At 41.2% G+C, this 12,139-nt stretch overlaps 1 protein-coding gene across 3 annotated transcripts in view; it reads right to left on the bottom strand.

The window, feature by feature from the left end:
- The window catches only part of lpin2 (lipin 2), a 125,187-nt gene that overhangs the window by 78,020 nt on the left and 35,028 nt on the right, over positions 1-12,139 (bottom strand). Inside the window, exon 2 of one of the 3 annotated variants that reach the window (XM_068031702.1) lies at positions 11,772-11,822. The exons of the other annotated variants lie outside the window; for them this stretch is intronic. The gene's annotated coding sequence lies outside the window, so the exon portion shown is untranslated. The remainder of the gene's footprint in view (positions 1-11,771; positions 11,823-12,139) is intronic. 3 annotated transcript variants of the gene reach the window in all.

Raw genomic sequence — 12,139 nt, 5'->3', positions numbered from 1 at the left:
TTTGTAAAGTCCTGATTTACAAAAGGAAGCAGTGGCCATTATTTAGATGCCAGGCAAAAATGCAGTCGCAGGAGTTCACTATTTCATACATTCTGAAGCTGCCTCACTTCAGTTAACTTCTGCATGGAAGGAATGGCAGTGACAAATCACATTGTTGGAAATCAGGGGCTGAATTTTCAATCGCGGTCAGGGTCTGGATTGGAGGTGTGCAGGCCGGTGGGTCCCCAATTTGATGCCGCCAGCCATCATTCCAGTTTCCCGCCACTATCCCAACTCCCAATCTATTTCGGCTGTCTGCCGGCAAGTGGCAGATAACTAACTACCTGCAAATAAATTTAATTAAGGGGCCTTTTAAGGTCCTGTTGTCACACTGACTGGCATTTCCAGTTGACCATGTGGGCAGTGCACTTTGGCCCGGACGGTGGACCCAGGGTGGGGGGTGGGAGAAGGTGTTGGGGGCATGATTCTTCATCTGAGGCATGCCCCTTCCACAGTTGGAATAGCCACCAGGCCACAGCTGTAGTTGCTAGCCATCCCCTGGAGGGGTTGTCCCTTCAGGATCATGCCCAGGTAGCTGCGGCTGTTTTTAAAAAAAAATAAAACCTCACCTGGCTTTCTCTCTCCATCTTCAGATAGGCAGCTCCTGCCTTGGCTGGTGGGGCTGCCAATCTGAGTGCTGGAGGGCCTCTCATTGGCCGACCAGCATTGGGAGCCTCCCCACCAACCCTGATTGGATGGCGCATCTGTTCACTGGCCTTTAATTGGCTCTCTTTTTCAAAATAGCTGTAATAGAGCGTGGGGTTGGGACCCGGAACTAGCCCTCATGTCAAGTCCCCAACCCCGAATGAAAATTCAGCCCCATATTTCAAGCCATCTGTTATATTATGGAATCCAATGTGGCACTGAGGCTGCCAATATTAGACATATTTTATGGTTTCTCAGTTTATCCAAAGCACGCATGAACAGAGCAGAACTGCCCCTTAGTTGATTTTTAATCACTTAGAATAACCTGTTAACCCTAATTGAGGTGCTGTTGCTAGCATGTGCTAATGATGGAAAAGTGTGTTGAGCTCTGAGTGCAGACTTAACATGCACCAAATAAGCCACAAGCGAGTTGTGGTTCATACACATATCTCTGCTGCATTTTTGCAGCATTCTACTTCCTGCTGCACTGGCATGTCGAGAACAGACATTATCTATGAAGGAATCTAGTCACGTACCAATTCTTTAAATTATAAAAGCTGAATTATTTTTCTTCACAGTGCTGTTATCTAGCTTGGAAGGCTTATCATGACAAATTGTGTCATCAGAGGTTTCTGGTTTGCTGAAAGAAAGCCCCAACTTACACACGAATGTCATCGTTTCAATGCAGTACTTAGCCAAAAATATTTTTTAAAATTCCCTGCTGTATTGTTTTTGGCACATTTCCCTACAGTTTCTAAAATTACAATATAGATTAGTGAGGCAGAGAGAAATTCCCATGCTCAACTCTGCAGTGGGAGCATTGAAGTACTTGGACAAGCAGGCAGGGCCCTGCTATTGACCACAGATTATAGTCCATCTCATTTCTTATCTACTAAAGAAAAACCCAATCACAGGTACTTCTGTATCCGCATGCTAGCTCTTGCGCAACAGACGTTACTGTTCACACTACTGTCTCTTTTACTGTGAGAAATTCATCACAGGAAAGCACAATTATAAAATATTTAGATAAATCACTTGCCTGAAACAAAAACTCTTAAGAATTCAACCTCCAGTTTCTTTCAAAGTCTTTAGGAAAAGCAAAAAGTCTCAAATCTTCGATTAAGGGAATACATACTTCCACTCATCAATGCCTTTTGATATACAGATTGCAGCAGGGTAATTCTGCCAAGTGTACATGTGCAGAATGCACAGATCTGATTACTTTATCTGTTGTAATATAAAAATATCCAGTCTAAGCACAGCTTTTGAGACAGGACACGACCTTCAACTAATAATCCTTAATGACAGTGTTAAAAGGTGATTCAACTGATAAATATTATAATTTGATGTTATTTTGAAATCTGTAAATTTTTCAAAGTAGCTTGAAGTTTTACTTCAGACAATAGGAATTTTGGTTGGCGAGAAGAAAAATGGTATACGAAAAGTTGAGATAAAGGTCAAGAAATCTGCTCCACAATTTTTCTGAGCCGACAACTACATATAGACGCTAAGTGATTTTTTTTTTAAATGGGGAATTGCAGCATCACAGGGAAAATATGACTAACGGCCAATAACTGTAAATAGGAAAAAACTATTATAGTTCTACCTACAGGCACCATCGGCAATTACAAACACGAATGTTCATTGTGTCTACACAATGAAAAATCCAAAAGGTGGTGTTCATAGGCAACAGGACCTACTGATTTTATATGCATTCTAATTCAACAGTCTAAAAATACATAATTTTAAAAATGCAAGTGTCAATAAATGAAGCCATTAAAAAATGCTAATTACATTTTTGATTTTATAAATAGGGACAGAGTACAAGAGCAGAGAGGTTACTTTAACATTTCTACAAGGCAATGGTAAAATCTAGACTGCTGCATGCAGTTTTAGGCACCCTATTATAGAAAGGGCATTCAAGTAAGAGTGCATAGGGTTTATTGACCATAACAATACCAAGGATGACCAACTACAGTCACAAAGTGAGTCTTGAGAAACTAGCACCATTTCCACAGCAGCAATGTAAGCTAAAAGAGATCTGATGAAGCCTTTTCAATTTTGAAAGGCTTTGATGCAAGGAATAGGAAAGTACTTTCCACAAGTTGGGGAGTCTGTGATAAGATATCACTGAAGGAGTGGTGTGTGGGGTTAGGAAAAATTTCTTTATACAAGGGAATTGTTTGATAATAGAATACTTTTCCGATGGGATTGAGCCAGACACCACTGCATCTAAGTGAATAGCAAACAAATTTTTGAAGCAGAGGAAGATACAGGGCTATGGGGAGAGAGCAGGGCAATGGAACTAGTTTTGAACTGCAACAGCAAAAATCCAGTATAAACACGCACCGAGAGATTTCCGCTGTACTCTTATGGTTGTGATCTATGGAAAAATGGGACTGGAAAGGAGGGGATTCTTAATAGAAATTGGATGGGTACTTGAGGGGAATAAACTTGTAGGGCTACGGGGATAGGAGGAGGAGAATGGGACTGACTGGATTGTTCTACAGAGACAGCATGAAGTCACAGGGGCCAAACGGCCTGCTTCTGTGCTCTAACAACTCTATGGGTCAGAATTTCAAAGTGCTTTGGGCGAGAACGGGTGCAAACGTGTTTTAAAGATCATGTTCCCGAAGTCGTCACTGAATTCTGATGCCTCCAGAAAATGCTCCAATTTTCAAAGATAGGGTAGTGGAAGTGGGAGTCGGGAACCCGCTCGCATCAAATTAAAGGACTGTTAAGCCCCTTGAGGAGCTTGTTAACAGGCCGGGAAGCAAGAATGCAATTTTCAATTGGCAAACCCAACCGTCTGATTCAGGTTCGCGGACAGCTATCGGGTTCAATGCGGGAGAAGTTTTTTTTGTATGCAGTGAAAAATCTCAGTACCTGGGGATCTTGTGCATTACTTCTCATTTGGCCATGTGGCCACTTTCCTGCGAGGTTACTCTGCTGATCCTCCAGGGCGTTGCCCGCTTTCTTTGGCAAGGCAGCAACTCACCTCCAGCCCAATTAAGGTACTTGCATTTAAAGATATGGCACAGGGTAGGGATCTGAAAGTTATCCACAAGGCTTGATTTTCAATTCAGGGTCAGGAACCCGACGACCGAATAATTTTCGGGTCCCTGACCCTGAATTTAAAAAAAAAATCAAGCCCAATGACTCTATAACTATACAAAATAAAAAAGGAGCTATAGAAACAAATGTGTAGCAAACAAGACAGGATTTCCTCCACATTGAATTCACTCATGCTATCCCTAATTTTCTACTCTTAATTTAACACCAGCACTATTCAATTTATTTAATTAGGCTATGGCTAATGGAATTCCCATTGGAAAATCTTTGGAATTCTCTGTCCCAGAGGGCTGTGGATACTTGGTTAAAAATGTTCAAGACTGAGATTGATGGACCATAGGGCACTCAGGGAATCAAAGGATTTGGGGATATAGTGGAGTTGATGCAGAAATTCAGCCATTGGCTGGTGAAGCAGGTTCAATGTGCCGTATGGCATATCCCTTGCTGCTATTCCTTATGTTCTTAAATCTAGGTTACAGCTCCATAATACAACAGCCCTCGAATAATCACTTGGGTGAAATATCAATGATGTATGTGCCCTGCAGGAAGTGTTAGCAGACTGATCAACGTGGAAGGCATAACAGTCCAGTCCAAACTATTCTCAAACTTCCACAAAATCACTATACCATGGGTGATAGGACTTGGAACTTTAACAGAGTACAATCCTCCCCAGTTTAGGATTTCCAATACCAATCAGGTCAAGAAATAGGTTAACACAGCACCCAGGAAACCAACCCAAGTTCATGACCTGCACAACTTAATGCTACCCCAAGCAATCAGTTCACTGAGAATACCTTTAAAGAGCAATGCGTAGGTGCCCCAACATACTGCAGAGTATTATGACTTGGATTCGAATCTGTGATTTCCTATTCAGTGAACTTCTCTATCTCACCCAAACGACTAGGACATGATACTAAGCAGAGTCTAGCATTTCGTCACCAGGAAGAAGTGAGAGAACAAAATCAGATGGTGATCTGCATAATTTTTTTTTTTAAAGTAAACACTAGCGTTATCCACCCTCTCAAAATGCAGGTACAGAACCAAAAGCTATTGTAACTCAGCACCTTTCTAATGACTAATTGCTATAACTGCTGTCTTTACTCTGCTGAGAAACTTATCAATATTGATGTTTACATGTGCTAATATGAAATTTTATGAAATGTGTAGAGAGCGCTTTTGGGTTTTCAATGGTTCAAAGATGTGCAATAAGAAAGGGCTGTCTACCGTCTACATTTATCTATATGATCAGCGTCACAGGATCTTTTGCTTATTTTTCTACTGAAAGGATTTGATTCATTTTAAATGTGTTTTAAAAGCATAGCTTATTTCTGCAGGTTAAAAAAAAAGTCTGAGATAGTTCATATTTGGGATGCTAATGAGCTAGTTTTGATGTTGTCTCCTCATAGCTGATGAATAAGAAACTTCTGGTGGAAGGTTATTGATTAACTTGAAACATTAACTCTGGTTCTCTCTCCAGAGATGCTGCCAGACCTGAGTATTTACAGCATTTTGTTTTTATTTAATAAAAAAATTTAGCAGCTTATGGCCAAAAAATGATAAACATCTCACACCCAATATGTTGGAAAGTTTTTGATTTACTGCTGATTAATAGTCTGGGATAAAATAAAAATTATAAATTTATATTATGGAAAAAAAGCAAATTTCAACAAAGGAGGCTGATGAGGCAGAAACCACCCTCCGCACACATCCAGCCCACAAAAAAAATAAACAGGCTCAATGAGACGGAAGAAGATAACTTGTTTAAGTCAAACAAGATGATTCACTGAAGTGGAGCAGCAAAGCATGTTAATTATGCCATGATATGTAAACAAATTGTGTTGATGAGTTCAATCAAAGCAATTGTTCTGTATATTATTTCACAATAAAGTTAAAGCAGCTGAACAAAGCAAAGCTCACCCATATGGCATTAGCACAGTCTTCCATTGAAGAGGTTGAAGAAATGCACATGTAAAGGCATGATGGTCTGGCCCAGACCTTAGCTACTGCTACATTATTGTACAATTAGATATAGAGCAGTGAGGGTTACACTCCGTTATTATAGCACAGGAGGCAGCAATTTGGCCCACTGAGTCCATACTAGCTCTCTCTTCTGTAACCCAATTAGTCCCATACCCCCACTCTGTGCCCACATCCCTGCAAATTTGCTTCCCTCAAGTGCGTATCCAATTTCCTTTTGAAATCATTTACTGTTTCTACTTCCACCACCCTCACAGGCAGCAACTTCCAGGCCATTACCATTCGCTGCATTAAAAGGTTCTTCCTCACATCCTCCCTGTGTCTCCTGCCCAAAACCTTAAATCTGCGACCCCTAGTCCTTGTACCATCAGCTAACAGGAACAGTTTTTCCTTGTCTAACTTACCTAAACCCATCAATCTTTTACACCTACATAAAAGCGTAACACGCAACAAATAGAAGCAGGAGCAGGCCATTTAACCCATTGAGCCTGCTCCACCATACAATATCATGGCTGATCTAATTGTGGATTTAATTCCACTTTCTTGCTGCGCCCCGCCATAACCCTCGATTCCCTTGTAGATCAAATATCTGTCCAACTCTGCCCTGAATATATTCAATGGCCCAGCCTTCACTGCTCTCTGGGGCAGAGAATTCCAAAGATTAACAACCTTCAGGGAAGAAATTCCTCCTCACCAGTCTTAAATGGGAGGCCCTTTATTTTGGAACTATGCCCCCTAATTCTGGACTCCCCCACAAGGGGTAACATCCTGTCAGCATCTACCCTGTCAAGCCCCCACAGAATCATACATGTTTCAATAAGATCACCTCTCATTCTTCTAAACTCCAATGAGTATAGACCCTAACTGCTCAACCTTTCCTCATAAGGCAACCCCTTCATCCCAGTAATCAACCTAGTGAACCTTCTCTGAACTGCTTCCAATAATGAGACCAAAACTGTGTACAGTACTCTAGGTGTGATTTCACCAATGCCCTGTACAGTTGTAGCATGACTTGCTTACTTTTATATTCCATCCCCCTTGCACTAAAAGGCCAACATGCCATATGCCTTCCTAATTACATGCTAACATTTTCAAATTCATGTACAAGGACTCCCAGATCCCTCTGTAACACAGCATTCTGTAGTCTCTTTCCATTTAAATATTATCCTGCTTTTCTGTTCTTCCCACCAAAGTGGGCAACCTCACATTTCCCATATTATCCTCCACCTGCCAAGGTTTGCCCACTCACTTAACCTATTTATATCCCTTTGCAGATCCTTTGTGTCCTCCTCACATTTTGCTTTCCCACCTATCTTTGTACCATTAGCAAATGTGGCTACAATACTCAATCCCTTCATCCAAACCATTAATATAGATCATAAATAGTTGAGGCCCCAGTGCTGACCCCTGTGGCATTCCACTAGTTACAGTTTGCCAATTAGAAAGTAACCTATTTATCCTGACTCAGTTTCCTGTTAGTCAATCAATCCTCTAACCATGCTAATACATTACCCCCAACACCATAAACTCGTGTAGTAACTCTCTGCTGCACCTTATCGACAGCCTTTTGGAAATCGATCTACTGGCTCCCCTTTACTCAGCCTGCTTGTTACATCCTCAAAGAAATTTCAAGTTTGTCAGACACAATTTGCCTTTCATAAAACCAAGCTGACTGTCTGATTCTATTATGATTTTCTAAATGTCCTGCTACTACTTCCTTAATAATGGATTCCAGCATTTTGCCAATGAAAGATGTTAGGCTAACTGGCCTATAGTTTCCTGCTTTCTGTTGCCCTCTTTCCTGAGTAGGGCTGTTACATTTGCAGTGTTCCAATCTGCTAGGACCTTTCCAGAATCCAGGGAATTTTGGAAGATTACAGCCAATGCATCCACTATCTCTGCAGCCACTTCTTTTAAGACCCGAACGTGCAGGCCATCAGCTCCAGGGAACTTGTAAGCCTTTAGTCCCATTAGTTTTCCTAGTACTTTTTCCTCTAGTAATAGTGATTGTTTTAAGTTCCTCCCTCCCTCTTGCCCCTTGATTGTATACGATCCTTGGGATTTTTTTTTTTGTGTCTTCTTCCATGAAGACAGATACAAAATACTTGTTCAAAGTCTCTGCCATCTCCTTGTTTCTCCATTATTAATTCTGCAGTCGCATCCTCTGAGGGACTAACATTTACTTGCACTCTCTTCCTTTTTATATATTTGTTATTTATATTTCTTGCTAGTTTATGCTCATTCTAATTTCTCCCTTTTTTTAAAAAAGGGATCCTTGGCTAGTTTCTAAAATTTTCCCAATCTTCTAGCCTACACTAATCTTTTCAGCATTGGACACCTTTTCTTTCAATCTGATACCATCCTTAACTTCCTCAGGTAGCCACAGATGGTGCATCCTTCTGAGTCTTTTTTCTCAATGGTGTATATCTTTGTTGAGAGTTATCATGGAAATAACCATTAACATCCTGTTCAATACAGAGTAATGGGCCAGTCGTCTGGCATAATAGCCTAAGCTGCTTTGCTTTGTTCAAGAGAGAGATAAATTCTCAGCTGTACCATGTTCTGCATCCCTGTAATTTTTAGTCAATAAGTCACCCATTCTATTAATAAAAGATAAAAAGACAAGACAATTATTTCAAATCAGAATCAGGCTAAGCCATAATTAAGTCCAGGACACATTCAGCCTGATGACATCACGAGAATGGGGCAACTTTACTTGAAAAGGCATATAAGCACGTAACTAAGTAATTTGAGCAAGCTGAAACCTTTGAAAACACAGGAAAATTGAATTGCAGCTTTAAAAACAAAGTTGAATGGAAATAGCTTGATTCTAGCACTTGTATACTTGGAAACAAGCTGCTTTACTAAGTATTAGATTTTAAACACCCCTCTCTCCAAATCAAAAAATTCATATATACACATGTATTAACATGCACATGCAAACAAATTAACTATGAGAAAAATCTTTAAAAACCACAAAGATTCAAAAAAATATTTTGCCTGGATTTTGAATTAAAAAATATACACATCATAAATAAAAGTGATCATTTGTGGAAAACTGGCTGAGATCGTTGTTTTAAATGTTTCAATATTATAGCCGAGGTAGCAGTGGTGTTCAGTACTTTGTTACTAAGCTTCAGCAGACCAAATTTTGGAAATTTTCATGGTTCCATTAAACTCAATTCGCAAAGAAAACAATTTGAAGATTTAACTCAAAGCGATGCTTTAAGAGTGGAGTTCCCTCTTGCAAACTTACAATAAACTTAAAACAGCACCCGGTTAAGTCGAGCTATGCCACTGGGAGTAGCAAGGATAAATGATGCAGTTTGTTGAAGCAAAACCAAAGTATAAACAAATAGGAATTAACAAACGAGTGCAGATCATTGGTGTTTGGTTGCATTTTCATATTCCTTGAAGTACTCTAACGATTCGGCGACTTTAAAAACATTTCTTTTATGGGATGTGAGCGTCACTGGCCAGGCCAGCTTTTATTGCCCATCCCCAATTGCCCTTGAAAAGGTGTTGGTGAGCTGCCACCTTTAACCACTGCAGTCCATCTGGTGTTCGGTAGGCCCACAGTGCTGCTACAAAAGGAGTTCCAGGATTTACCCCAGTGACAGTGAAGGAATGGCAATATAGTGCCAAGTCAGGATAGTGTGTGGCTTGAGAGGAACTTACAGCTGGTGGTGTTCCCATGCATCTGCTGCCCTTGTCCTTCTGGATGGTATAGGTCATTGGTTTGGAAGGTGTTGAAGGAGGCTTGAAGAGTTGCTGCAGTGCATCTTGTAGATGGTACACACTGCTGCCACTGAAAGTCAGTGAAGGGAGTGAATGTTTGTAGATGGGGTGCTAATCAAGCGGCCTATTTTGTTCTGGATGGTGGCAGGTTCTTGAGTTTTGTTGGATCTGCACCCATCCAGGCAAGTGCAGCGCATTCCAAAGCACTCCTCACTTGAGCCTTGTAGATGGTGGACAAGCTTGGGGGAGCAGAGTGGTGAGTTACTTGTTGCAGAATTCCCAGCCTCTGACCTGCTCTTGTAGCCACAGTATTTATAAGGCTGATCCAGTTAAGGTCAATGGTAACCCCCAGCATACTGATGAACCGTACAGAAGTCAGAGTCATTTATGGCACAGAAGGCGGCGATTTGGCCCATCAAGTCCATGTGGCTCTCCATGGAGCTCTGCACTCCGTCCCACTCCATGGTTCGATCCCCATAGTCCTGCAAGTCTATTTCTCTCAGGTGGCCATTCAACTTCCTCTTGAAGTCATTGATCGTCTCTGCTTCCACAACCCTTGTGGACAGCAGGTTCCAGGTCATTACCACCCATTGCATAAAAAAAAAGTGCTTCCTCATATTCCCCCAGCATCTTTTGCCCAAAGCTTCCAATCTGTGCTCCTCAGTCCTTGTACTATTTGTTAATGGGAACAGTTTTTCCTTGTCTAACTTATCCAAGCCTTCATAATCTTCTACACCTCTATCAAATCTCCCCTGAACCTCCTTTGTTCCACGGAGAACAAACCCAGCTTTTCCAACCAAACATTGTAACTAAAATCCTCCATCCCTGGAATCATTCTGGTAAATGACCTTAGCACCCTCAAATCCTTCCTAAGGTGTGGTGATCAGAACTGGATGCAATACTCCAGTTGGAGTCTAACCAAAGCTTTATAAAAGGTTCAGCACAACTTCACTGCTTTTGTACTCAATGCCTTTACTTATGAATACCAAGATTTCATATGCTCTACTAACCACTCAATATATTCTGCCACCTTCAAAGATTTATGCACATGCACCCTCAGGTCCCTCTGTTCCTACACACTTTTTAGAACTGGGTCATGAATTATATATTGCCTATCCCTATTCCTGCTGCCAAAATGCATCACCTCACACGTCAGTATTAAATTCCATCTGCCACCTCTCTGCCTATTCTGCTAGCTCATGTCCTGTTGCAGGCATATCACCCTCACTGTTGCCCACACCTCCAAGTTTGGTGTACAAAGAACAGTACAGCACAGGAACAGGCCATTCGGCCCTCCAAGCCTGTGCTGATCTTGATGCCTGCCTAAACTAAAACCTTCAGCACTTCCGGGGTCCGTATCCCTCTATTCCCATCCACGTATTTGTCAAGATGCCTCTTAAACATCTCTATGGTACCTGCTTCCACGACCTCCCCCGGCAACAAGTTCCAGGCACTCACCGCCCTCTGTGTAAAGAACTTGCCTCGCACATCCCCTCTAAACATTGCCCCTCTGACCTTAAACCTATGTCCCCTAGTAACTGACTCTTCCACCCTGGGAAAAAGCTTCTGACTATCCACTCTGTCCATGCCGCTTATAACTTTGTAAACCCCTATCTTGTCGCCCCTCTACCTCCGTCGTTCCAGTGAAAACAATCCGAGTTTATCCAACCTCTCCTCATAGCTAATGCCCTCCAGACCAGGCAACATCCTGGTAAACCTCTTGTGTACCCTCTCCAAAGCCTCCACGTCCTTCTGGTAGTGTGGTGACCAGAATTGCATGCAATATTTTAAGTGTGGCCTAACTAAAGTTCTGTACAGCTGCAGCATGACTTGCCTATTTTTATACTCTATGCCCCGACTGATGTAGATTCTACTCTATTCCAAGATCCAAGCCATTTATATAAAATATCAAAAGCAGTGGTCCCAGCACTGATCCTTGGGGAACACGACAGTCTATCATCTTACAGTCTGAAAAGCAACCATTTACTATGACACACTGTTTTCTGTCCTTAAGCCAATTTTAAAAAAAAAATCCAATTGGACCCTGACCCTATTAATGGATAGTGATTTGTTTGCTGTTTTTACTACAGGGTATTGTAGAGGTTGTAAAGAAGGATACAACTGAAGCCCAGTATTAAAGGTTCAGTAATGATACTGTTGTGTAGTTTTGATAACTTTAAAATTGTCAAATTAAAACTGCAAGCAGCATTGAACTGGACTTTTCGTTTAGTGGCAAGCAAACAAATGGCATTCATTACATTTGCTCACATACTTTCTACAGAATTTTGACTGGCACTTACTGTGGTTAGAATGCTTTTTCAGTGCAGCACCCTCTACAAGGGATCTGGAACCTGTGTAAATAGAGCAAGAAAGTGTGCATCTATTAATCATTACTGAAGAATTGGTAATGAGCAACGCAGAGCATGAACCTGGAAATAGTTGGAATATTAAATTCAATATCAAATCAGGGCCAACCAGAAAATGAAGTAAGGGCATGGCAAAGTAAAGCTGGGATTGAGAGGTAGGAAAGACAGAAAGGAAAAACTTGTACTTTTGAAAAAAAAGTCTCCCGACAATAATTAAAATCTGAAGGAATGAAACTCCATACTTGTAAAAGCAAATTTTCAGTGACACAGAGATCATCTGGCAGTAATTAAGACCTATCACA

Source organism: Heterodontus francisci, chromosome 5 (genome assembly GCF_036365525.1).
Source record: "Heterodontus francisci isolate sHetFra1 chromosome 5, sHetFra1.hap1, whole genome shotgun sequence".
NCBI lineage: Eukaryota > Metazoa > Chordata > Chondrichthyes > Heterodontiformes > Heterodontidae > Heterodontus > Heterodontus francisci.
Note: the sequence above shows the minus strand (reverse complement) of the source record. Positions and strands in the feature narration are given on the sequence as shown.